The sequence below is a fragment of the Salvelinus fontinalis genome, chromosome 18, assembly GCF_029448725.1.
Source record: "Salvelinus fontinalis isolate EN_2023a chromosome 18, ASM2944872v1, whole genome shotgun sequence".
Taxonomy (NCBI): Eukaryota; Metazoa; Chordata; class Actinopteri; order Salmoniformes; family Salmonidae; genus Salvelinus; species Salvelinus fontinalis.
The window spans coordinates 13,173,321-13,200,436 of NC_074682.1; the positions used below are offsets into that span (position 1 = coordinate 13,173,321).

Here is a 27,116-nt window from a genome sequence, read left to right on the forward strand (position 1 = left end):
ATTCTTAAATGGAAGAAGTTTGGAACCACCAAAATTCTGCCTAGAACTGGCCACCCGGCCAAACTGAGCAATCGGGAGAGAAGGGCCTTGTTCAGGGAGGTGACCAAGAACCCGATGGTCACTCTGACAGAGCTCTAGAGTTAATCTGTGGAGTTGGGAGAACCTTCTTGAAGGACAACCATCTCTGCAGCACGCCACCAATCAGGCCTTTATGGTAGAGTGACCAAATGGAAGCCACTCCTCAGTAAAAGACACATGACAGCCCGCTTGGTGTTTGCCAAAGGCACCTAAAGACTCTCAGACCATGAGATTCTCTGGTCTGATGAAACCAATATTGAACTCTTTGTCCTGAATGCCAAGTGTCACGTCTGGAGGAAACCTGGCACCATCCCTACAGTTAAACATGGTGGTGGCAGCATCATGCTGTGGGGATGTTTTTCAGCAGCAGGGAATGGGAGACAAGTCAGCATTGAGGCAAAGATGAACGGAGCAAAGTACAGAGAAATCCTTGATGAAAACCTGCTCCAGAGCACTCAGGACCTCAGACTGGGGTGAAGGTTCATATTCCAACAGAACAACGACCCGATCTAACAGCTCTAGAGAGACCTGAAAAAACTGTGCAGCGAAGCTCCCCATCCAACTTGACAGAGCTTGAGAGGATCTGCAGAGAAGAATGGGAGAAACTCCCCAAATACAGGTTTGTCAAGCTATACCCAAGAAGACTCGAGGCTGTAATCGCTGCCAAAGGTGCTTCAACAAAGTACTGAGTAAAGAGTCTGAATACTTATGTAAATGTTATATTTCAGTTATTATATACTTTTTTAACTAGCAACAATTTCTAAAAACCTGTTTTGGTTTTGTCATTATGGGGTACTGTGTGTAGATTGATGAGTAAAATATTTTATCAATTTTAGAATAAGGCTGTCACAATGTGGAAAAAGTCAAGGGGTCTGATATATATACAAAAATATAAACGCAACATGTAAAGTGTTTGCCCCATGTCTCATGAGCTGAAATAAAAAATCCCAGAAAATTTCCAAAAGCACAAAAAGGTTCTTTCTCTCAAATGTTGTGCACACATTTGTTTACATCCCTGTTAGTGAGCAGTTCATCTTTGCCAAGATAATACATCCACCTGACATGTGTGGTGTATCAAGAAGCTGATTAAACAGCATGGTAATTACACAGGTGCACCTTGTGCTGGCGACAATAAAAGGCCACTTTAAAATGTGTGGGGGTAGAGGTTGGGGGTGTTGTGGAGTATTTATGTCTGTAATAAAGCCATTTTGTGGGTAAAACAAATTCTGACTGTACCCCTGCCCAGTCGTGAAATCCATAGATCAGGGCCAAATGTATTTATTTCAAATGACTGATTTCCTTATATGAACTGTAATTTAGGAAAATCTTAGAAATTATTGCAAGTTGTTTTTATATTTTTGTTCAGTCTACTGTATGTGCAATATAACTTTTTTAGATTCAAACAATGCATTTTCTAATATTGTCAAATACGTTACCGTTAATAGTCCATTGATCTTCAACAGACATAAGGTTATGTGGGGACCGAGAGGTCAAATAAATCAATACAAGTGGAGTAAGCTTCAATTGTGACCTTTTCTGGTGTGCCACAGAAAACAAAATAGACTATCTGCAAAGACATGCCAGACAGTAACTACATTTGCCTTCATGACATATATTTACACCTCAATCCGACACGCATAATCTTGCTTTCACACACACCAAAGGATGTGAAATGTCACACAGCTGTATTTAATTGATTTTAATCTTAATGCTTTTAAAGAGGTTGGTAATAGATGGAGCAGAATTCCACTCTGCTGTTTTCTGCACTAATGAAAGCTCCATTGATCTCTTGTTTGGGTTCACGCTGTGGACCCAGCGGGACATCTGGTCAGTCCAGGGCCGTACCTTAGCTGGTTATCCTTCACGCTTTCATCCTGGTAACGCTGAATGTGTCAACGGTGGAAAACTATGATTTGGTATTATCATGCATAATGCATCCTTTAGATACTGCGTGTCTGGTTGTTAATAATGGCAGACACGGTGTGCCATAGCACTGTGCATATATGTCCAACTCACAGTGGTGGGTTTCAGCCAGTATCAGCTCTAATGCCCTACAGTATGCAGACCAATCCATCCAGAAGGTAGGTTATTGAAAAACAGAAATGATCAAAACAGAAAGTGAACTATGTTTCTTTCATCTCCAGCTTTAAGCAGATTAAACTATGATACTGGGGAGGACCCCAATCAGTCGATTGCAGAAATTAGGGGAAAGCATCCCCATAACAATGTACTATCCATTGACACAGTGCAGAATACAATAGCATCCCACCGGTCCTTTAATCCATTCTCATTAATAACATTAAATTGTATCCCTCTCTAACTTCAAACCTCCTAGTGAATGTGTAATTGAATTACTGATGCACACCCACACAAAGATATTGAAATGAGTCCTTCATCTATACCTGAGGTGCTGCACTGTGCCTGATGTGCTGAATAATCAGAGTAAACAGAAGCAGAGAAAGCAGAGGTAGGGAATCCATCATTGGCAATGAGTAGAGGAGGTTGAGAGAGGCGGGGAGCTACAGTTGGACAGACAGACAAATGAAGGTTGCCTCCTGTCAGCACACACAAGGGTTTTACCACAGAGGACAGACTAAACCCTTTTAATAAGATTAGGAATTAAATTAAAAACAAATACGCCAATGAGAGCCAGAGATCAGAACCCCTGTTCTGCATGACGACACTGGATATTGATCTGATGGAATATAAGTATTGATCAGCATCAGGTATGCCACAGTCCAGCCACAGGCTAATCATTATTAATGATGCCCCATGTGACAGATATGAATCACATCAAGACACATCCAGCGATGATTGTCAGAGGGGAGTCACAAGTTGATTGAGAGCCAAATCAGGAAGAAGAACACCCCCATGTGTTTCTCTCATGGCTGCCTCCAAATGAAATTAATACGATACTCAAAATACATGAGAAAAACATGGCGCCGATTGAAAATGTGTTGCTTTTTGCGACTATGTCAAACAAGCCTGTTCAATAGCAACAACAGCAGGCTGGACGACATTAAACCAAATTGACTCAACGAGTACCTCGGAGACGGTGGAGTGAATTAACCTCAACCTCTCTGGGGTTATTGATTTGCAAAGTGTACATTTGGAGAAGGGGATGACTGCAGGCTCTTAGCAAAAGGTTCATTTGGCCGGCAAAAAAATCTATACCTACTACACAAAGATGACAAAGGGGGAGCACATAATTGGAAAAAGACTACAAGCATTTAAAGCCTTTTAATATGATTAACAGTAAACACAGTTGATTAATGTGTCTTGTCATGGCGTTGTATTGATTTTAAAATATGGCACTTCACAGAACCATGATTAATGAAGACGATTCTATGGAAATATGGGAGTCGTTTAATAATCATCCTCTTAAAAAGTGAAATGCTTTCCGTGTTTTAAGGTGTACGTCGAACGGGTATCTGAAATCTCTTCAATGTAATTAGGAGTCTAGGGATAGCACTTCCATTAGCTCACCAGCACCAACCAGCTCCCCTTCCCCCAAGCCAAACACTGCCTCCACTGTCTTCCCCTCCTCCTTCCCAGCCCGCTGCCTCACTCAATACTGAAACCAGTAAACAACGCCATCTTCTTTTCAGCCTTTATATGAAGATAAACGAGGACTTAAAGCCCAAATTAGCCGCCTTTGAGGATGTGGCCTTGGTGGAGAGAGGACGTTACCTCTGATCGACTCACCATGGTTGATTCCTCAAAGAGCTGCTCAATGCATCCTCTAAAAGGGTTGACAGCACGTAGGATTCATCACACCACCATTAATTCATGGCTTCACACCGGCCGGTCTCCAATGAGCACTCAGAAAATGCATAGGTGGCAGAACACAACAGAGCAGGGATGGCCATTACGTTCTGGAGAAGTAGAGCTCTAATGATGATGGCTGGTGGAGTTCTCGAATGCTGTGCTCTGCATTCTAGACATGCTGAGACCAGACCCCTCAGGCTCTGTCCTGACAGTGGGATCTCCTGTGATGGGTCTGTATCTCCTCATTCACCGGCCCAATAGGCAGGAACCGGTCGGGCAACAATATTATCGCTCTGGCGAATAAAAGCACGGGAGCTTAGTTGACATTATTGACCAACAATTTTTTTGTCTGATCCAACCCATTTGATAGAGTGGATTTCTGCTATCGTAATATATCCCACTGGGTGTAACAGTTTTGCTTCCGTCCCTCTCCTCGCCTGTACCTGGCCTCAAACCAGGGACCCTCTGCACACATCAACAACTGACACCCTCAAAGCATCATTACCTATCGCTCCACAAAAGCCGTGGCTCTTGCAGAGCAAGGGAAAAAACTACTTCAAGGCCTCAGAGCGAGTGACGTCACCGATTGAAACGCTATTAGCGCGCACCCAGCTAACTAGCTAGCATTATCACACCGGTTACATCGGCAAAGACGTCAATTCAACGTAATTTCATTAAAATGATATGGAAACCACGTTGATTCAACAAGTGTGTGCCCAGTGGGACGCAACATCGCAAAACACTGTTAACATTTTGGTTGAGGATAGCCTTTTAGGGGAAGGAAATCGACCACACCAATACATTTGCACTCATTCATGAAAACCTCAAACCAAGGTGAAATAGGAAGGGGGAAAATGCAGTCATGTGTCATTCGTAATCTCTAGCATCTGGATTCCACAAATAGAACAAATCAAAGCATCAAACTAAAGTTGCCAACCTCTCTCATCACCAAATCTGCCGTGCATTGATAGAGACCGAGAAGCACGGCTCCTTAAATCAGCCATTTTCTCTCTTTGCAGCAGCAGCAGGAGAAACACAGGCCCATGTATCAGGAACTGTGGGGGGGAAACTATTTGATATTATTTGCAGCTCTTGTTGAGGAAAACAAATCCCCCTTGGTTCCTGTCTGAGCTGAACGCAGAGGTAGTGGAATTCCCCCTTAGCATGCAGCGCTAGTACTAGCACTCGCTGTGTTGGCTCGCACTGTCCCAGCCCCACTTCACAGCCTCATAGCTCACAGACAGGTAGACGTGACTTCACTTACAACGCTGAGACAGTTAGAGAACTGTCTCGGAACACTGTTTTGGCTCATCCTCTAGTATGCATACGTAGGCACACAGAGGTTAAATGTTACGACAGAGAGACTCTGTTTGTTGACGTTCTTGTTCACTGAGTTCATAGGGTGTTAACTGAATGAAAATCTGCCATAACTCATTTGACCCATCGACTGCCTTGACTTTGATGCTCACTTGCCTGAATATGTAACGCAATATGTTAAGCAGGCACTCAAATGCCGGAAATTGGGTAAGGGTGTGTCTTAACAAACTCTGATGAGGGGCACATTTCCTTAAGTTGTTTCCTGAGGGTTATGTACAGTGCCTTCAGAAAGTATTCACACCCGTTGACTTTTAAAATTGATTACATTTAGATTTTGTGTCACTGATCTACACACAATACCCCCCCCCCCCCCCCCCCCCCCCATAATGTCAAAGTGGAATGACGTTATTAATTAAAAAGTATTCAACCCCTTTGTAATGGCAAGCCTAAATACTTCAGGAGTAAAAATGTGCTTAACAAGTCAGATAATAGGTTGCATGGACTTAACATGATTTTTGAATGACTACCCTATAAATACAATTATCTGTAAGGTCCCTCAGTCGAGCAGTGAATTTCAAGCACAGATTTAACGACAAATACCTTCCAATGCCTATTAATTAATCACTTTGGATAATGTTTCAATACACCCAGTCACTACAAATATACAGGCATCCTTCCTAACTCAGTTGATGGAGAGGAAGGAAACCGCTCAGGGATTGCACCATGAGGCTAATGGTTATTTTAAACCAGTTACAGCGTTAAATGGCTTTGATAGGAGAAAACTGAGGATGGATCAACAACATTGTAGTACTCCACAATACTAATGTAAATGATGGAGTAAAAAAAGGAAGCTTGTACAGAAAAATGTGGCAAAGAAATTAACTTTTTGTCCTGAATACAAAGCATTATGGTTGGGGCAAATCCAACTCAACACATCACTAAATACCACTCTTCATATTTTTAAGCATGATGGTGGCTGCATCATGTTGTGGGTATGCTTGTCATCGGCAAGGACTAGAGACTTCTTTAGGATAAAAATAAACGGAATAGAGCTTGGCACAGGCAAAATCCTAGAGGAAAACTTGGTTCAGTCTGCTTTCCAACAGACACTGGGAGACAAATTCACCTTTCAGTAGGACAATAACCTAAACTGCAAGGCAAAATATACACTGAAGTTGCTTACCAAGACGACACTGAATGTTCATGAGTGGCCTAGTTACATTTTTGACTGAAATGGTCATGAAAATCGATGGCAAGACTTGAAATTGTCTGTCTTGTAATGATCAACAACCAACTTGACAGAGCTTGAAGAATTTTAAAAATTATAAATGGGCAAATATTGTACAATACAGGTTTGAAAAGCTCTTAGAGACTTACCCAGAAATACTCACAGCTGTAATCACTGTCAAAGTTGATTCTAACATGTATTCTAACATGTATTAACTCCGGGGGATGAATACTTATCTAACCTATTTTCCATTCATTATTATATATTTAAAAATAATTCCCCTCCACTTTGACATTAGAGCATTTTGTGTAGGTTGTTGCCAAAAATGAAAATAAAATCCATTTTAATCCCACTTTGTAACACAACAAAATGTGGAGAAAGTCAAGGGGTGTGAATACTTTCTGAAAGCACTGTATATGGGGGAACAGTGGTGCTACTGTTCAGAAGCACAATCGGAATGAAAGCTTTTCAAGGGCCAGCACACCATGTCCATGTTCACTGGAAGGAATGCAGTCTATTCTCTAATGAATGGAGAAGAGCTTGCCTGAGTGCCCTTCATACACTGGCATAAAGAGATAGGATAATGCAGCGGGTTAATGGGTGTGCTGGCACACTTAGAATCAGCAGACCTAGCTCTGCTCACTCCACGGGTGGTAGGGGTGAGCAGGGTGGAGTGAGCAAGGATTGTTGTTTTACTCAAACAGAGGGAGGGTGCAGAGGGAGCCTCCGTGTCAGTAATGACATTTGATACGGACTAGCGGGAGGGTGGGTCTGTCTGACCCCCAAACTCTCTCTGCCTCTACCACTGCTGGTGGTGACCCCAACAGTAAACAGGGGCATCCTGAACACAGGTCCCCTGCTGCTACAAGGGGACAACATGGAGTATTTAGACACGCTCCTAACATCTCAACTGCAGGTGAGTTAACCCAGGGGTGGTGACATGGGGGCCATAAAAGTGTGTGTTCAGCAAGAAGACTCAGGCCCCCTAGGGGCAAACACAGAAAAACACTTGTGGACAGGTTTGTTGTGTGAGAACATATTGCTGTGTGAGAACATGTGGGCCAGAGCCACAGGCGCCTCACACTCGATAGTTTCATCACGTGTCCCTAATGGCACAGGTTGCCAATGGAAACTGTCTCAGCTGCAGCCAATAGCAGTTAGAAGGAATTACTGAGGTGTAAAATACTTTAAAAACAGGAAGCCTGGAAGATTTATTTAGGCTATAGCAGAGAAGAGACTAGTAGTGCCTGAGGGAAATGGAAAGTCCCCAAGGCTCAGGTTGTCAATCAGACCTGCTTTCTGGTGATAAGCCAGAGTTCATCCTCTGTAGACCCTGTCATCTTATTGTAAGAGCAACATGGTCTCCCAATTATCATGACCCCCAGTCTGGGATCTTTAACCCCTGCATTGTTTACTACATTGAGGAGACTCTGGAACAGAGGAAATAATTGTCAACTGGTAACGAGAGCTGCAGGCAGATCCCTATAACGCCTCTTGTCTCAAACATATTCTGTTCCTTCACACAAAAGCTTGTGTTCAATTCATTCATGAGAAAAGCCATTGTGCGTGACGCTGAATAGATATAAAGCTCCGTATTCAGAGAATAATTGGGGAGACAGTATGATTGCCTGTGCCTGTAGAACACAGTTTGATCTGAAAACAATAGACATCTGAAGATGACAGCATTGGATACAATGATAGCTCAATCCTAATCCCTTTGTTGATGACAATTATACATGTCTCTCTCTCTCTAGCTTCAAATAGTGTGCTTTTAACACATCTGAAGGACATTAACGAAGCCGAGCAGTGAAAAATCTGTTCCATGGAGTGTTGTCATTTGCGAGGAGACAACAAATGCCTAAAAAACTGCGGCCGCATCCCAATTAGCTGTAGTCTTTGAGGTGAGTCATGCAACACAAGGCCTCCCTGCCTCTCACACCGGAAAAATGACGCACAGTCCCACTCTGAGAGACGCCACAGGAAACTGGCAGGGTCAATAGAACAACATAGAGCACAGGCTGTCCATCCAATCAGGAGAGAGTCTCTGTCACCAAAGATTGATGGGAACATTTCCTGGCATGTAGCCCCAGATATCAAAGCGAGATTTTTCTTAGATCACCTCTATTGATCTGTTTTTGTTTCAAAGCCATCGCCTGGAGCCTTACAGCCATTTCAAATCCTCTATGCACTGAGATTACACCAGCTTGTGGGAGGTCTATCTATGTGCTGACTATTAAAAAACGTAAGTAAAGTCTGTTATTTTAATGAATTTGGAATTCAATTGGTTCTCTCAAGTCCCTATAGAGTAAACGAAACCAAGCACATATTTTCCATCTTTATATCTCTACTGATTCATCTATTTGAATGTTGGCATCACTATTTCCATGGCATTACTATTCTATTGTTCTATTTTGTACCCCTCCCCTCCAGGAGATTTCCTTCTTAGGTTTTGCATGCTGTTGGATCACTCCTCAAAACGACTAAAGCCTTAATCTTTTGAGCTTTTGCAAGCTGTCTTTAAGAAACTTTGTATGAAAAATATGTGCAACAACTCACTGGTATCTCTGAGGGAGATTGAAAGAGCCCCCACGCTCAATCACTCCCACATGAGGAAATACTATGGTAGAAATACTATGGTATAAAAACTATGGTATAAAAACTATGGTAGAAATACTATGGTATTCACTGTAGTGTTTTTGCAGACAAGTCTTTTTTTTTAAATTATTTTACCCATTTTTTCTCCCCAATTGGTAGAAGTTACAGTCTTGTCTCATCGCTGCAACTCCCGTACGGACTCGGGAGAGGCGAAGGTCGAGAGCCATGCATCCTCCAAAATACACAATGCACAACCAAGCCACACTGCTTCTTGACACAATGCACATCATGGAAGCCAGCCGCACCAATGTGTCAGAGGAAACACCGTACACCTGCTCAGCGTGCACTGCACCCAGCCCACCACAGGAGTCGCTAGTGCACGATGAGACAAGGATATCCCTGCCAGCCAAACCCTCCCTAACCCGGACGACGCTGGGCCAAGTGTGCGCCACCCCATGGGCCTCCCGATCACGGCTGGCTGCGACAGAGCCTGGGCTCGAACCCAGAATCTCTGGTGGCTCAGCTAGCACTGTAGTGCAGTGCCTTAGACCACTGCGCCACCCGGGAGGCCCCAGACTTTAGTTTTTACTATAGTGAAAAATGTGTAGTGATTTGCGGACTGTAGCGTTTTTGCAAACATTACTGTAGTATTTACTACACATTTCTTTTGTATTTACTGTAGTATTCTACAGTATACTACAACATTATATAGTAAGTACCAGAGGTGTGGACTCGAGTCACATGACTTGGACTCGAGTCAGACTCAAGCCACAAATATGATGACTTGGACTCGACTTTGACTTTAACACCAATGACTCATGACTTGACTTGGACTTGAGCCGTATGACTCGACATGACTTGATACCCTCCTCAATCCCAAATATTGAAAATGATGCTATTAAAAAAAGTGTGCAGTGCATCAACTCTTTACAGATTACAGTTTGAATCGGACAGCAGCCAATAAAATTGTGCCAGCTGTAACGGCTATCGTAATATTCCTCCTCCTCCTCGGACGAGGAGAGGCGAGACGGATCGGACCAATACGCAGAGTGGTTAGGGTTCATAATGATTTATTAAACGAAACTGAAACTGACTTACAAAACAAATAAACAAAGTGCATAAACTGATACAGTACCGTGTGGTGCAACAAACACAGACACGGAAACAAACACCCACAAAACACACGTGAAACCCAGGCTGCCTAAGTATGATTCTCAATCAGGGACAACGATTGACAGCTGCCTCTGATTGAGAATCATACCAGGCCGAACACAAAACCCCAACATAGAAAATAACACATAGACAACCCACCCCAACTCACGCCCTGACCAACTAAATAAATACAAGAAAAATGAAAAACAGGTCAGGAACGTGACACCAGCTGAGAAAACGTTGTACGTGGCAGTGCAGAGGAACGTGGGCGGGTGAATTCAGATGGAGCCCTTGGAAAGATGATACCCAGAATTATTATTTACGGATATAAAGACGACGCTGTATCAACAATAAACGGATTGCAACTTGCAAAACATGCGGGAAGAAAATTACAGACGGAGGCGCAACAATTTCCAACTTTGTTCGACTTTTGAAGCTGCACGAAGAACGGTAAGTCGTGGCTAATATAGCCGACAGCTATATATTTTATTACTTTACTAGTGTATCATGTAGGCTAGCGTAAAGTTAAATCAATGAGCCTCCACACAGTCAGTCAGTGCGGGAACGTGATCATTGCACCCAAGATTGAGATACAACTGGCTAGGCAGTTGGTAGCCTAAATCCTGCCTGACGTTCCTAAAACAAGGTTGGGCGATTGTGTACAAGCCTACATCTCCCGATTGCGCCCCATAGCGATCCTCGATAGTCGATCACTATTGGGGGGGGTGTCTTTCTCATGGCTACCCATGTATTTCCAAGGAAATATAAAGTTTATTTGGAAAGTAATAAATATATAGATATTTTTAAAAGCATTCATGATTTGCGTAAATGTAATGTACTAACTATTACTCTTGTTAAAAATATGAAATGGTATTACATTTGATGAAGAGCACACGTAGCACATTCATATCCTGCACATCTATCACTCCAGTGTTTTATTGGTATATTGTAATTACTTCGCCACCATGGCCTATTTATTGCCTTACCTCCCTTATCTTACCTCATTTGCACATAATGTATATAGAACTTTTCTACTGAATTATTGACTGTATGTTTGTTTATTCCATGTGTAACTCTGTGTTGTTGTACGTGTCGAACTGCTTTGCTTTATCTTGGCCAGGTTGCAGTTGTAAATGAGAATTTGTTCTCAACTAGCCTACCTGGTTAAATAAAGATGAAAATGACTTGTTTATGACTCGAAACTCAAAGTTAAAGACTTGAGACTTGACTTGATACTTGACTTGATACTTGAGTGCTAAGACTTGAGACTTACTTGTGACTTGTAAAACAATGACTTGGTCCCACCTCTGGTATGTACTACACATGATCGCGGGAAACTACAGTTTGAAGTATAGTTTTCTACAGTATACTACAGTTTACAATAGAATTCTATAGTAAGTGCTGTAGTATTATATAGTATTATTACATTTCTGAGAGAGAAATATGGCACAGATGCTACTTAGAGATGGTTTACTTTGAAAATAAGATTGGAAAACATAAGGGCACGTGTACGGGATTTCCTAAATATAATGGCAACAGACAACATAATTAGGGTCTGTTTACTCTTTCATCATCCTCCAAAAAAGGAATAGCACAATTTGTTTTCAGAGTACTTTTAAAGGCCCAATGCAGCTGTTTTTTTTTTACATCAAATATTTTATGGGTAACAATTAAATACCTTACTATAATAGATTTCCATGAAAATGTGAAAAGTAGCTTTTTAGCAAAAAACTATTTCTCAAGCAATAACTTAGCTAGGACTGTCTGGAGTGGTCTAATTGGGGAGGGGGAAATGGAATACTAGCTGTTATTGGAACACTTTTTGTTATTGGTCTAATAAGCAATTGACCGCATGGTGATGTCACCATGGAAATCCAAAACATGCCCATGCAAACCTGCAACTATCAGAAGTAACACCAATCAAATTGTTTCACACGTTCACAGTGTTAGTTTCATCAGCAGTACAATATAATATAAAACACAGGGAAAAAAATATGTTTCCCCACATACCCAAGCTCTTTCCTCAAATAACAAGCACACAACACCCTACAATACCATTCTAGTGGATGCTCATTTATTTGGTATGGAACTCATCTGTTGCATTGCACTGATTAGCCAATGCAGTTGAACACTACTTACCACAGAGATTGCCCTCCGTTATGATCTATTCTTTACCAAAATGGTATATTAGAACAGCAAATGTACATTTGGACTAAAGCCTTTGTCTGTTTAAGTAGTAATGAGATAAGTCCATAGCAAGACATGATGAAGACATTTTAAGTTGTAAAGTATAAAACAATAGCAACAGGTGGCATTTACTGTTCATACTATCCCAAAGCCTTGTTAGGCAGATTGACCCAGGTTTATTCCACAAAACTAATGTTGCAACAAAAATAATGTTTCTTTGCAGGACAAGGATTGTCCCGACTTTAATGAATGCCTGTATTGCTTCGTCTTGTTTTCTGGTTGGCTGGATGCAAATTTCACGTCTTGTTTTTCTGGTTGGCTGAATGCAAATTTCACGTCTTGTTTTTCCTGCTTGGCTGGATGCAAATTTCACGTCTTGTTTTTCCTGGTTGGCTGGATGCAAATTTCACGTCTTGTTTTTCCTGGTTGGCTGGATGCAAATTTCACGTCTTGTTTTTCCTGGTTGGCTGGATGCAAATTTCACGTCTTGTTTTTCCTGGTTGGCTGGATGCAAATTTCACGTCTTGTTTTTCCTGGTTGGCTGGATGCAAATTTCACGTCTTGTTTTTCTGGTTGGCTGAATGCAAATTTCACGTCTTGTTTTTCTGGTTGGCTGGATGCAAATTTCAAGATCCAATTATTTCAGATCTACAGGAGTACAAGTTTCTGTGCAAGACTGTGGCGATATGTTGGCACATGAGAATTATGCTGACTTGAGACATGAAACAGGCTGTTGCCAATTTATTAATACACCATTTATTGGGGGGGGGGGGGGGTGACGTCATTACGTCCAGCTGTTTTTAACGACACAAAACAGTTCAATGGAAACACACTGTAGCAGGCAATTGTCACATCTATTTTCTATATGAACTTTCTAAATGTTGACAAAAATAACTGGAGAAGTTTATGGAAACATAGTTAATGATGTGTGCAGAGAGAGGTTTCTATCTAAATTAGGGATATATGAGATACTGATTAGGAGGAAAGACACCATGTGGTTTTATCAAGACTGGACCCCCTAACCCACTGACAGAAATAAAAACTCAGCCTCACTCACTTACTTAGACACACCTGTAGTCAATTCACACAAAACCACTTCCCTGGCACTAGCAAAACCTAGCAGTAAACCCTGGAAAGTGATAGGTGGCAGGCTAACTTACAATCCAATCCAATGTAGCGCCATAAAAATAAATGGCTCCAGCCAGGAGTTTTGGTATTTACCCAAGAATCTGGAGATGGAAAAAATAGTGAGGTCAAAGGGTCTCCACTGCTCTGCAGGTGGTCTCACGGTTAGATCAGTAGAAATGGGCAGAAGTTACCCCCAAGCTGACAAATGGTGCTGGGTCTTGACCAGTTTGGCAAGGCTTCTACTCAACATTTACCACGTCTGAGGGAGAGAACATTAAGAAATAGACTATTGCTGTGTTCTGGCTGTCCACCAGTATGCCAAGGACCGACACAAAGATGTTAAGAAAGCCATTAAGTATTCTGACAAATCTCCAAAATGGAAGTTCATGGCCAAGCAGTCAAGTTAAATATTGTAGACATGTAAAATGTATTTTATCATTTCAAAAACTGCACCAAAACAGTCAGCTGATTGCTGATGAGTCTTAGGGTGTCATATAATTGTGAATTGAGCTGGGGAAATCAACTATGAAAAGCAACTCCAATTTTGCTATGATAAATGAGAATCCCTGAAAGCACTCGTTCAATTGAAATGATGAAGTCATTTGTTTCCAGCTGCTGTGCTTCAGTAACCTTAACCAACTCTACCCAACATAAGTTAATGCAGGGGAGAACGACTTCCCCCTCTCATTGAAGCCACGAAGTGCAAGGCCGACCGTGGTACTGCGGGCACTGTTTTCAGAAAACATGATCCCCCATTATAGTGAATGGGAAAATGACAATCTTCGTGGTCAATCTCTGAGTAAATTAAAAACCCATTTTGAAGACAGTCATGGCACCAATAATTGCATCTATTACACCAGATGTATGTCCTTGAACCGATTATTTTTAAAGCTTTTAAAGTTTTAAAGTTATAAGGATCATTTAGTTGCTAATGGCAGCCTGCAGTACCTCGGTAATCCTTCAAAGCTAATGTTTATTTTATATATTTTTTATTTTACCCCCTTTTTCTCCACAATTTCATGATTCCAATTGCAATCCAATTATAATCTTGTCTCATCGCTGCAATTCCCCAACGGGCTCGGGAGAAGAAAAGGTTGAGTCACTCCGAAATATGACCCGCCAAGCCGTGCTGCTTTTTAAACACCCGCTCGCTTAAACCGGAAGCCAGCTGCACCAATGTGTCGGTGGAAACACCGATCAACTGACGACTGGCCAAACCCTCCCCTAACCCAGACGAAGCTGGGCCAATTGTGCGCCACTCTATGGGACTCCCGATCACAGCCAGTTGTGACACAGCCGGGGATCGAACCCCAGGCTGTAGTGACACCGCAAAACTGCGATGCAGTACCTTAGACTGCTTCACCACTCGGGAGGCCAGCCTTCAACTTGAGATACACAATGAGTGGGGGCAGCACTGAGCTAGCCTGCAACGTCACTTCCTGGACTAGCTCAAACTGAGCATGTTATGTCTTCATGAGACGCCATCTTAGCAAGATAAAACCAACTTCCAATGCGCTATTGATTCTTCACCCCAGGAGGTTGGTGGCTCATGGTAATGGCTGGGGTGGAATAAGTGGAATGGTATCATATACATCCATGTGTTTGATACCATTCCATTTACTCCCTTCCAGATATTATTATGAGCAGTCCTCCCCTCAGCAGCATCCACTGGTCTTCACATAAGAATGAATGTTATCACGTAATCGATGGATTTGTCCATTCATTTACAGTCTTTGGAACAAAAGCACACAGCAATCAATGCACCTTCAAACTGAGAGAAGATTAAGATTTTACACATGGCAACCCATCCAACTATTAAGCATGCCCTCCTTGATTCATTATTCTAATTATGGTTGATACGTGCTCTGATCCCCCGTTAGGGGAGAGCCCTGACTCTAGGCATGGCTGAGCCAGTAAACAGGCTCTTGCTATGCAGATCAGTACACATTGGGATGCTGGTGTATAGCTTATCACACCCAGTGATTCTACATCTAGCATGTATCTCCATCTTTTGCTGAGAGTCCCAGGCAGCCAGGCGTCCCAGACAGTCCCCAGTAGAGCTCCACGCTGTGTAATGAGGTCCCAGAGGACCGCTGCCCTCACACCAGGCTCTGTCTTAGGGACCGACATTACGTTTCCCCCTACAGAAGCTGGTTGGGGCTTTTATTAGGGGCATATCTCATTCCAAACAAAACAGGAGTTACATTGTAATATTATGGGAAGCCGCAAAATGGTGAGCACACGCGGGTTAGGCAATTATGGTGGAGCACCTGGTGCTTGTGCTTGTGTACACTTGGATGTATGGGGTCACTGTGCATACGGTTGATGTTTGTTGGCGTCTGTCTACCCACCAGATTCATTCAACAACAACGCCATATGGTTGTGTGTACAACATGCACCTATTTTCATTGCCCATACAGTACAGTTGGTACGAGGAAAGTTATACTCTATTACATAGCAACGCCTGTAGTAGATGTTAAACATGAGCCTCGTGTATCCTTTGTGCAGTCAATATTCTCCTAAATTACAATCCCCGTTGTCCTTAGTGGTTTACATGACATTTACCCATCAACTGAGGGGGAAGGAAGGGGGAACTTTCTGCTACCTCGTCGTATCATGCTACTTGACACAACGGCTCTTTTCCTTATCCAGATCTGTCTGTCACATCTGTCCTGTCTTCCTCCATCCTGTCTGCTCTTCTACACCTCGTCCCTAGGGGGTGCCTTGTAACCTTGCCCATGCAACCACCACAATACCCTCTGCGGGAACACAGCCGAGGAGACTGTGATCCCCCTCTATTCCATTCAGGACATTTGTCACTTTTATGTCTTTGCTCTTTGTTCAGTATTTTTCAATATTCACCAGTTATCTGGAATGAGATTAAACTGGGAATAATGGTGATATTCTGCTGGCTTTCATTCGGGATCAAACAAATGTAGGATCTTCATTTGAGCCAGTTTGCTACAGCAGGAAAACAATCCTGCAGCAACAGGAAATGTGAATTATTATGTGGATTTCTTGTAGCTCATGCAAACCAAGTCTGACATTTTAAAGTGGAAATTACACACTTTAAAGGCCTTTTGAAACCTTGAATACACTACGAGTTTGCATTTCCTGCTGTGCAGCATAATTCTCAGCAACAAAAGAGCGATCAAATGAAGATCCTACCTCTGTAACTACTTGCTCTTTATGCTAAGGCTGTCGGGTTTTGCTGTACCTTTGAGGACCTTGTGGATACTCTCTCTGGCCTTTCCATTGTGTGTTTTTTAACACATACTGTATTAGATTCACTTGTGAAAATTCAGACCACCACAAAACAAAAAGCACCATAAATCTGACTGATAATAGGCGTGCAGGGCTAGAGTAGCTCAGGGCTAGATTGTAAACCCTGTTCTTTCAGAAAGGCAATGCACAGTTGGCTCAAATGGCATCCAATAAAACATAATCCTATTGGTTGTGGTTCTCATTCCTATGAAAACATTGCAGGATGAAAAATGCAAACATGATTTTGTGGATTTGCTTTTCATAAAACTGTACAAAATTGTATTTGAAGCTGCCTGTACTAAGGCAGAACAAGTAAGATGCTGCCTGTTTCATTGAGAAAAGGGAAAGACGATTTATTTCTCATGGAAAAGCCTTTCACAAATAGCCTAAGGCACCATAAAGGGGAGACATGTCTAATATGGAGCTGTGAATGCCTCTGCCAGGACATAACAATAACCACAAACTGCCTCTTTCTGAAAGAACACATGACAACATCTGAGATATGACAAGCTTGTAAGCCTATAGCCACAAGCAAATGATAATCCGGACTGCAATAAACCAAGTGCACTGAATGGGACAGGGCTTCACTCTCTGCAATGGCATATCCTTTAGTCATGTCACATGGAGAATGATAGCCCCAGCCAATGCCTTAAGCACGGAAGTGTACAGGGGACCTTGCCAGCGAGAGAGACCAGCCTCCTATATCCCTCCCACTGGGTTGTTCCGGGAAAGGAACCCCTGAACATGTGCGATAACATTGACCTCATTGCAGGTTTGTCCTTCAGTGTTAGGTTTGAAGACGAATTGTCCGTGCAGAGCAGACCCAGTGTCCCCAACAATACAGCAGCCTGTTAAAGGTGATCGCCAACTCTTATCATTGCATCTTCATCATCCCCCACCCAACCCCTCCAAGGCTGAATGGACAGAATCATTCCTTTGCCACTATCTCTCCCCGGGTCTAATTTAAAGGTATCATAACAAGGACGGATACTGTATGCACATTTCCAGAAAAGCAGGCAGGGATTATGGAGAACGATAAATGAATATTTCATGTAACCAAACACATTTCCAGAACATACAGGGCAGATTGCTTCTTCCTCCTGTCACCAGCAGTAAACATGAAAGAGGAGGGCTCAGGCAGAGCTGCAGCACTGTGAACACTGCCTGCACTAAAGGGAGCAGGAGTTGTCACTGTAATAGCTTGTACCGACGGAAGTTCAATTAGGCCTGGGTACTTGCTAGGCTCCACCACACCTTCCAACACACTGTCGATGCGATACAGTCTGCTGTCTGGAGTACACCTAGGCGTGTCACAATGTTTCATATAATCAGGGTTTATGATATCGGTATCTGTTCCTGGGTCAGTATAATTGCTCTCTCTGTCACAGTCCAGGGAGGGTCAAGAAAGGCTAATGTGTGTTATCTATCGCCACAGTGTTTTAGAGATGAAGGGATAAAGCGGCATCATCAATGGGCAATTACATCTGTTCATCTCTATCAATTCATCTCTGCTTCCTGTTGTCAAGCTCATCTCTAATCTTTAATAGTAGCCTGTGTGTGTAATACGGATTCCATCAGTCAGGAGGGTGCCGGTAGAATAATGGAGTGTCTCTCTCACTCCTTCCCTCTCCCTCTCTCTCTCCCTCCCTCCCTCTTCTTCCATCTCCCTGTCTCTCCCTGTCTCTCTCTCTCACACACACACACACTGTGTCTCTCACAGCTTCAAAAGTCATGCTGTCTCAGGAGGCATTGCTTATTTGTATTAGGGATTGCATGTAAATGAAAAGGCAATGCAGCAAATGTAGTTACAGGCACAGGTGTGTGTTTGTATGACTGACTGTATTCTGGTCTGTGTAGGGAAGATAGAGTAAGGGAATGAAATGGATATTGCCTGAGTTTTTTAGAGTCTACTGTTCAGTCTTCAAACTATGTTGAATGGCCATGCCGGTAGCTTTACTACCCTGACACAATCTGGTATTTTTCATGCACTTTCTTTACCTAAAAACAAAATAGGCATGAAATCTGTCCGGTCGGATTCGCATGTTAAGTGGTGAGAGATGCCATGGCTGACCTGGACCTGTGGTGGAGCCGTTCCTTGTCCAATTACACTGGACTTCATTCAAGTTGTTTGGTGAGAAGTATTCGACCTACTTTTAGGCACAAAGCACAAGTGGCCTGAATACTGAGAGGCTTGGGACGACGCGTGATCCCCGGTGCCATGAGAGGCTCCATCTTTAGCGTGGAATAATAATGAGCTACCTGGTACAGCACGACATCCCTTCAGGATATCACACTTCAGCTGGTATAAACTCTTTGTACATACATACACACTGCAGGATCTAGGTATAGGCCCATCAATCCACATTGGATGTGCCTGGCCACCTTTACCTGAGAAAGGGGTAAAAATAACTTGTGATTTTTTTCCATTCTTAGGAACAGGCTGATTTGTCCAGAAATGGAAGTGTGACCTTCACAAGGTCCCTCTAATTGATGTGGCTTGGCAAGTGTTGCTACACACAAGCACACGACGAAGAAGAATGGAAGCATATCAAAACAGGATGAAATTGAGCAGAAGCTGTGATATGTTTTCCTCTTAGGTTCTCCAAGCACGTAATCCCCAAGAGGCACTGTACTGTGTGTTGGGAAACAACCGACCAAAATGTTTACTACTTAGTTGTTTTAATGACTAAAAGCACATTCTGAGAGGAATCACTGAGGCAAAACCAAGCGTGCTTCATTATGCTGTACATACTGGTATCTTTAGACTCGCACAAAAACGAATCATCATCACCGGGTTCAATCTTGCTCAAAATCTATTATGAAATGTAGAGGCTCCCATAATAGCAATCTGCTGCTTCAAATGTGACTTACATTTGACTCATTAAAGACAAATCACTCATCATATTGTGAGGCCATGTGTTCTCCACAAACAACACTTGCCTCATAATCCATAGCAATGCATATGAGGAGATGAATTTCCTTGATGGAGAAAAGTAGCTCACAGTGGTAGATGACATTAGGGGCGGAGGTTAGTTTCTCCCCATGCCCCCAATAACAAATGAGGTATAAGGTGTCCATAGGGTTTCCCCAAATTGTCTGGGCTACCATTCCAAGTTGTGAAAAAAAACTTGCAATTCTGCACTATTGACTCAGCATCCCTGCCAACAATAGTATTGCTATACAACATAAAACACTATGCATGCTGTGTGATCAATGGATATTGTGTTAAGAAATCCATGTAGATGTAAGTGAAATCAATGAGAAGAACGCATGTAAACCAACATTGTTTATAATGGCATTACAATGGCAATAAAGACATCCATTCTAGGCTACAGCCTGTGGCATTAGCGTATGAGTGATTTTTATATTCACTCTGACATTTTCTATTTTATTTTACAAGTCATTCTTCTATGATAGGCAATTCGCTATAGGCTATCTTAGTAGCCTACTTGATACACCGGCTATGATTATTTATGCTTGCCAACTTTGGAGCAAAGTATCACAAAATGACGAACTAATGAACAAGAACAGATTAGGGAGAAAAACATTTATGCATTTACAGTAAATATATACAAAGATAGATTTGCGAAAGTAAATACACTTACTTTTTTTAAGAGCAGTTCCTATCGTTCAAGCAGTTTGCAGAGGTTGAATTTCGTTTACAGCCGCCTGAGATACTTATCGCTACTGAATCTCAAAACGTGCGCAATTGGTCAGACGGAACTAGAATGACACGAGAACGCTTTCCTCACCGTAGACGCTATCGCTCCCCCCTGAAAAAAAGAAACAGTGAAAAGTAATAGGTTGTCTTTTACAAAGACATTCAGAGAAAGGGACCCTATCGCTGTCAATAGCTTTTAGAAATCCATGGCAACCGAGAAAACCCTCCACAACTTCTCAACGGTGTGACCGGGTTAAAACAACCTCCATGACAGCAACGTTATTGCGCTAGCAAAATGAGCAGGCAGGTTTCGGGGAGGAGGGGGGGTGACAGCCAACTCGAATGAAGACAAACAGTATATTGAATGGGAGGAAAATTGAATTGAAATTGTGAGTGTAAATCAGAGGAAAAGGGAATTAGAACTCTGAATGTAATCAAACAACTTCACAGGATATGGCAGATAGATTATCCAAGGGCATGGGTGGTATAGGTTTGTATAGGAACCGCATAATGCAGGTAGGCTATTAGTGAGCCACACAATACAAATAATTAAAAAATATATATATTCACATAATTTGTGTCGATAAGTCAACAGCTAATTCCCAATGTATGAGAACCTAACGGTCGTATTGGGGAGGGAGACGCCATACTACTCCGTGTAGGGAGGGATTGTTTCACAACCTCAGACAGCAGCAGTAGCAGCAACATCATTAAAGCACTTGCTCAATCTCTGTGCCACTGATCTGCTGTGCGGGGTGGGGGAGGTCAGGTAGCAATCAAATTAGCTTTTCAACCTCCACCATATTACTGGGTGCTAATTAGACATTTTCAGGAGACACCTGCCATCTTGCTCTGGTCAGTGATGAGTAACACGCTGTAACACATTAGAAATGCATGCTGTCAGCTAGGTTATAAGGGCAATAGTTGGATACAGTTATTCTGGGTAGCTGTTGTTGTGGTCTGGACAGAGTCAATTATTCCAGGAAAAACGATGTTAATGGCTGAGAGTGATGTAATTGGATGACAACACTGCCCCATGACCTAGGACCTGGGGTTTCTTGTAAAATGTTACAGGCTACTTTCAAAACGATTCTATACATCCCTTTCCACATTTAATAGATTTCACCATGTTCTCTCAAGTGCTTAACCTGATACGTCTGAGAGAGGGAATGAACAGACTGAATAGAATCCAACCTAATCTAATTCAGGCCATTTTAATCACATTGACGGGATTACACGATGCATTCAAGGAGCACTGTGTGTAATAGGATCTTTATATGAGGCACACTCCACATTACAACGAGCGCTCCATCAAATACTGTACAATTTGATTTCTTGTCAGACTGAGAACACCTGTTTCAGTTTTTGATGAGCAGAGAGTACTCTACAATGTCATGGGGCAGAGTATTTTCTAACCACTACAGTACAATTACTGTACCATCCCACCTAAGCATACAGAGGGTTATCAACTTTGCCCACTTTGAGGATAACACAGTGCCACCAACGCGGCCCGTTACCAAGGACTGTGGGCTTTCCTTCTCCGTGGCTGACGTGAGTAAGACATTTAATGTGTTAACCCTCGCAAGGCTACTGCCCCTGACGGCCTCCCTAGCCACGTCCTCAGAGCATGCACAGACCAGCAGGCTGTTGTGTTTACGGACATATTCAATCTCTCCCTATCCCAGTCTACTGTCCCCACATGCTTCAAGATGGCCACCATTGTTCCTGTACCCAAGAAGGCAAAGGTAACTGAATGACTATCACCCCGTAGCACTCACTTCTGTCATAATGAAGTGCTTTGAGAGACTAGTCAAGGATCATATCACCTCCACATTACCCTTCACCCTAGACCCACTTCAATTTGCATACCACCACAATAGGTCCAAGGACGATGCAATCGCCATCACACTGCACACTGCCCTATCCCATCTGGACAAGAGGAATACCTATGTAAGAATGCTGTTCATTGACTACAGCTCAGCATTCAACACCATAGTACCCTCCAAGCTCATCATTAAGCTTGAGGCCCTGAGTCTCAACCCCGCCCTGTGCGTTTGGGTCCCGGAATTCCTGACGGGCCGCCCCCAGATGGTGAAGGTAGGAAACAAGATCTCCACCACTGATCCCACAAGGGTGCATGCTCAGCTTCTCTTGTACTCCCTGTTCACCCATGACTGTGTGGTAATGCACGCCTCCAACTCGATCATCAAGTTTGCAGATGACACAAAAGTAGTAGGCTTGATTACCAACACCGATGAGACAGCCTATAGGGAGGAGGTGAGGGCACTCGGAGTGTGGTGTCAGGAAAACAACCTCTCACTCAATGTCAACAAAACAAAGGAGATGATCGTGGACTTCAGGAAACAGCAGAGGGAGCACCCCCCTATCCACATCGACGGGACAGTAGTGGGGAAGGTGGAAAGTTTTAAGTTCCTCGGCGTACACATCACGCACAAACTGAAATGGTCCACCCACACAGACAGCGTGGTGCAGAAGGCATAACAGCACCTCTTCAACATCAGGAGGCTGAAGAAATTTGGCTTGTCACCTGAAACTCTCACAAACTTTTACAGATGCACAATTGAGAGCATCCTGTCGAGGTGCATCACCGCAACTGCACCGCGCACAACCACGGGGCTCTCCAAAGGGTGGTGCAGTCTGCACAACGCATCACCAGGGGCAAACTACCTGCCCTCCAGGACACCTACACCACCCGATGTCACAGGAAGCCCAAAAAGATCATCAAGGACAACAACGACCCGAGCCACTGCCTGTTCACCCCGTTACCATCCAAAAGGCGAGGTCAGTACAGGTGCATCAAAGCTGGGACCGAGAGACTGACAAATAGCTTCTATCTCAAGGCCATCACTGTTAAACAACCATCACTAACACAGAGAGGCTGCTGCCTACATACAGACTTGGAATCATTGGCCACTCTAACAAATGGATCACTAGTCACTTTAATAATGATGTTTACATATCTTGCATTACTCATCCAATATGTACAGTTGTAGTCAGAAGTTTACATACAACTTATCCAAATACATTTAAACTCAGTTTTTCACAATTTCTGACATTTAATCCCAGTAAAAATTCCCTCTCTTAGGTCAGTTAGGATCACCACTTTATTTTAAGAATTTGAAATGTCAGAATAATAGTAGAGAGAAGGATTTATTTCAGGTTTTATTTATTTCTTTACATTCCCAGTGGGTCAGAAGTTTACATACACTCAATTCGTATTTGGTAGCATTTCTTTGAAATTGTTTAACTTGGGTCAAACGTTTCGGGTAGCATTCCACAAGCTTCGCACAATAAGTTGGGTGAATTTTGACACCTTCCTCCTGACAGAGATGGTGCAACTGAGTCAGATTTGTAGGCCTCCTTGCTCGTACATGCTTTTTCAGTTCTGCCCACAATTCTTTTATGGTGGTTTTGGAGCAGTGGCTTCTTCCTTGCTGAGCGGCCTTTTGGTTATGTCGATATAGGACTCGTTTTACTGTGGATATAGATACTTTTGTAATTGTTTCCTCCAGAATCTTCACAATGTCATTTGCTGTTGTTCTGGGATTGATTAGCACTTTTAGGACCAAAGTACGTTCATCTCTCGGACACAGAACGCGTCTCCTTCCTGAGGTAGCGGTCCTGCTGCTGGGTTGTTGCCCTCCTACGGCCTCCTCCACGTCTCCTGATGTACTGGACTGTCTCCTGGTAGCACCTCCATGCTCTGGACACTACGCTGACAGACACAGCAAACCTTTTTGCCACAGCTCGCATTGATGTGCCATCCTGGATGAGCTGCACTACCTGAGCCACTTGTGTGGGTTGTAGACTCCGTCTCATGCTACCACTAGAGTGAGAGCACCGCCAGCATTCAAAAGTGACCAAAACATCAGCCAGGAAGCATAGGAACTGAGAAGTGGTCTGTGGTCACCACCTGCAGAATCACTCCTTTATTGAGGGTGTCTTGCTAATTGCCTTTAATTTCCACCTTTTGTCTATTCCATTTGCACAACAGCATGTGAAATTTATTGTCAATCAGTGTTGCTTCCTAAGTGGACAGTTTGATTTCACAGAAGTGTGATTGACTTGGAGTTACATTGTGTTGTTTAAGTGTTCCCTTTATTTTTTTGAGCAGTGTACTTATATGTACATATTCTTATTCCATCCCTTTACTTAGATTTGTGTGTATTAGGTAGTTGTTGTGGAATTGTTAGATTGCTTGTTAGATATTGCTGCAGTGTCAGAACTAGAAGCACAAGCATTTTGCTACACTCTCAATAACATCTGCTAACTATGTGTATGTGACCAATACAATTTGACTTGATTTGAATATGCGCAACTGGGCGCGAGATCCGTACAGGGCAGACCAACAGGCGCAACCAACCAACAGACGGGGTGGGGCGGCGGGTGGCTAACTTGATGTCTCAACGACTTGCGGGGCAGTGGGTTCGGAAACAACAATGACAAAAACTGACGAGTTGGAGGGCAAAGGAGCAGGTGCTCGAGCACAGGTAGACAAGCACGTGCCTGTTTGTGAAGATTTAATGAAAATGTGGATTATGTCCTCAACTGATCCAATATTTCAAGATAGTAATTCCAGCATCACATCCGCCACCACCAGACAGAACATATAGCCTTGTTATGAGTCAGAATGATAAGTGTTCCATGGATACTGAGCGAAAGGAAATGAATGAGCTCATGTCACCAGAGTTGGGTTTGCTAACAAAGGGCACCTCTGTCAGAGGTGTCAAAGTTCACGGGCCTAGCATGAATGAATGAATGTGCCCTCCCCCCCCCCCCTCGCCCCGTTTCCTCTCTGTGTCCCTGTGTCACTCTGACCCCTCGTCCTTTAGATACATCTATACACACCATCTCTCACACTCTCTGTCACTCACTCTCTCTCTCTCCTCCCCTTTCTCTACCATGGGTATCTCTGTGGGGCAGAAATCCCCTCATTGACTTCTGGAGGGCTGCATAATGAGAATAAATGAGCTGGAAGTAAATATGCAGCCTGTTTTCTGCCTGCTGCTCTTTACCAGTCAGCCCATAGGCTTTCATAAAAAATGAAGACAGAGTGTGTTGCCAAAAGGCGGGCACAATGTTGCATGGTGTATTATTTACCCGGAACTGAAGTGCCCTTTTTGAGGGATACAGTACATTCGATATGTTTTGAAGTACCCGTAGATTTTTTGTCGTAGTTGAACAGGAATTGTACTCGGTTTGCAGTATAATCTACTTATTTATTTATTCTCAATACACATCAAATACAGCCATTTAATTGGATTTAATGGTGCAAAATAAGCATATTAATCTGATTATTGGCGTATACCTTTTAATTCAATAGGAATTATATTACCATCTGTCATTTGCCATTGACCAACTTTGATGGAAAGGGAAGGCAGTCTTGTGGAACAGTTAGCTACCGGTCTGGAAGACTAGCCCTTCTCAGGAGGCCCTAGTAATCTCTCACTTAGCAGACCACTCATCAGGCTAAGAACATATTCCCCTGGGGAGCACAAGCAAAAAACCCTGATAGGAAAAAAATACAAAAAAAACATGTTAATGCAACGTATTGTCTAGTAATACATGCATTATTGTTGTGACATTTAGAAGGCTAGATCAAAGGTAAGCCGAGTGCTTATTCATTTCACTTGAAGATGAAACCATTCAGAGCTGATAGGAAACAGAAACAGGGAGACTAAAAACTCATGAATGACAGATTTCTGCAAACAATTGTTTTCTTCTTTTAACAAATAGTCAGTATGTATTAGGTCCCCATCTGTCAGACTGAATCCTCGGGAGAAAGCATAAAGAATGTTATGATACATGTACGCCAAAAAAGCTGAATTTATTCCTCAAGGGTATTTACAAACCACAAAATAACAGCATAATATGACATTTGATTGTTGAATACAATGTGTAGGATTGCTATCTCCTAAAGGTAGCCCTACAATTTGAGCTTTGTCAAAAAATGATGTCTAATCTCGCAATGATTTGACGAACACTACTTCTTTGTGCCAAACACACCATGGAGTACAGTACATATATTTGCCACCATCTTGCATCAGAATGTTCCTAAGCCATCTGTAGCTTCACTGTGTTCTAATGAACACCCCCACACCCCCAGCCCCAGAGACAGGGATGTGCTGCCTTGAGGCACTGCCATACCTTGTCCTGAGTTTGTATTAATATTATCAGCAGGTAGGGAGAGGCAGAGAGAGGCATACATCTTCCTGAAACAGATTACAGCAGGCGTAGGCGAGATCCCAGGGGAACAAACCAGTGCTGGCGTGGAGCTCCATCATACCGCCTTCATGGAATCATTTACTCTTAATGAGGGAACTAAGGAGCATCCTCTCACAAAATAAAAGCTGGGAGATACTGGCAGCGGTTAGATGGGGGGCAGGAAATGTGGGAACTAAGAGTTGTTTCCATACTGTAGCAATTTAAATGTTAAGGAAATTACATTTGAGGTGAGATAGCAAACAGATGGCAACAGACTGTCACCTACTCAACAACAAGCACAATATGATATTTCCCTTTTCATATTTGTCATATTACTGCTGTTACACTTGATATGTAAAAAATAATATTGTCTAGACTGTACTTCTGTACTGGGGCGGCAGGTAGCCTAGTGGTTAGAGCGTTGGACTAGTAACCGAAAGTTCCTAGGCCGTCATTGAAAATAAGAATTTGTTCTTAACTGACTTGCCTAGTTAAATAAAGGTAAAATAAAAA

The 27,116-nt window shown here is 42.8% G+C and overlaps 1 protein-coding gene across 12 annotated transcripts in view; it reads right to left on the reverse strand.

Moving 5' to 3' along the window:
- The window catches only part of LOC129815005 (neural cell adhesion molecule L1-like protein), a 76,447-nt gene extending 55,769 nt beyond the window's left edge, over window positions 1-20,678 (reverse strand). For 5 of the 12 annotated variants that reach the window (XM_055868247.1, XM_055868245.1, XM_055868244.1 and 2 more), the window contains exon 1: window positions 20,323-20,677. The gene's annotated coding sequence lies outside the window, so the exon portion shown is untranslated. Of the gene's footprint in view, window positions 1-20,322 lie in introns of all 12 variants that reach the window. The other 7 variants (XM_055868254.1, XM_055868249.1, XM_055868250.1 and 4 more) reach the window with 4 other exon arrangements.
- Between the last annotated feature and the right edge of the window lie 6,438 nt (window positions 20,679-27,116).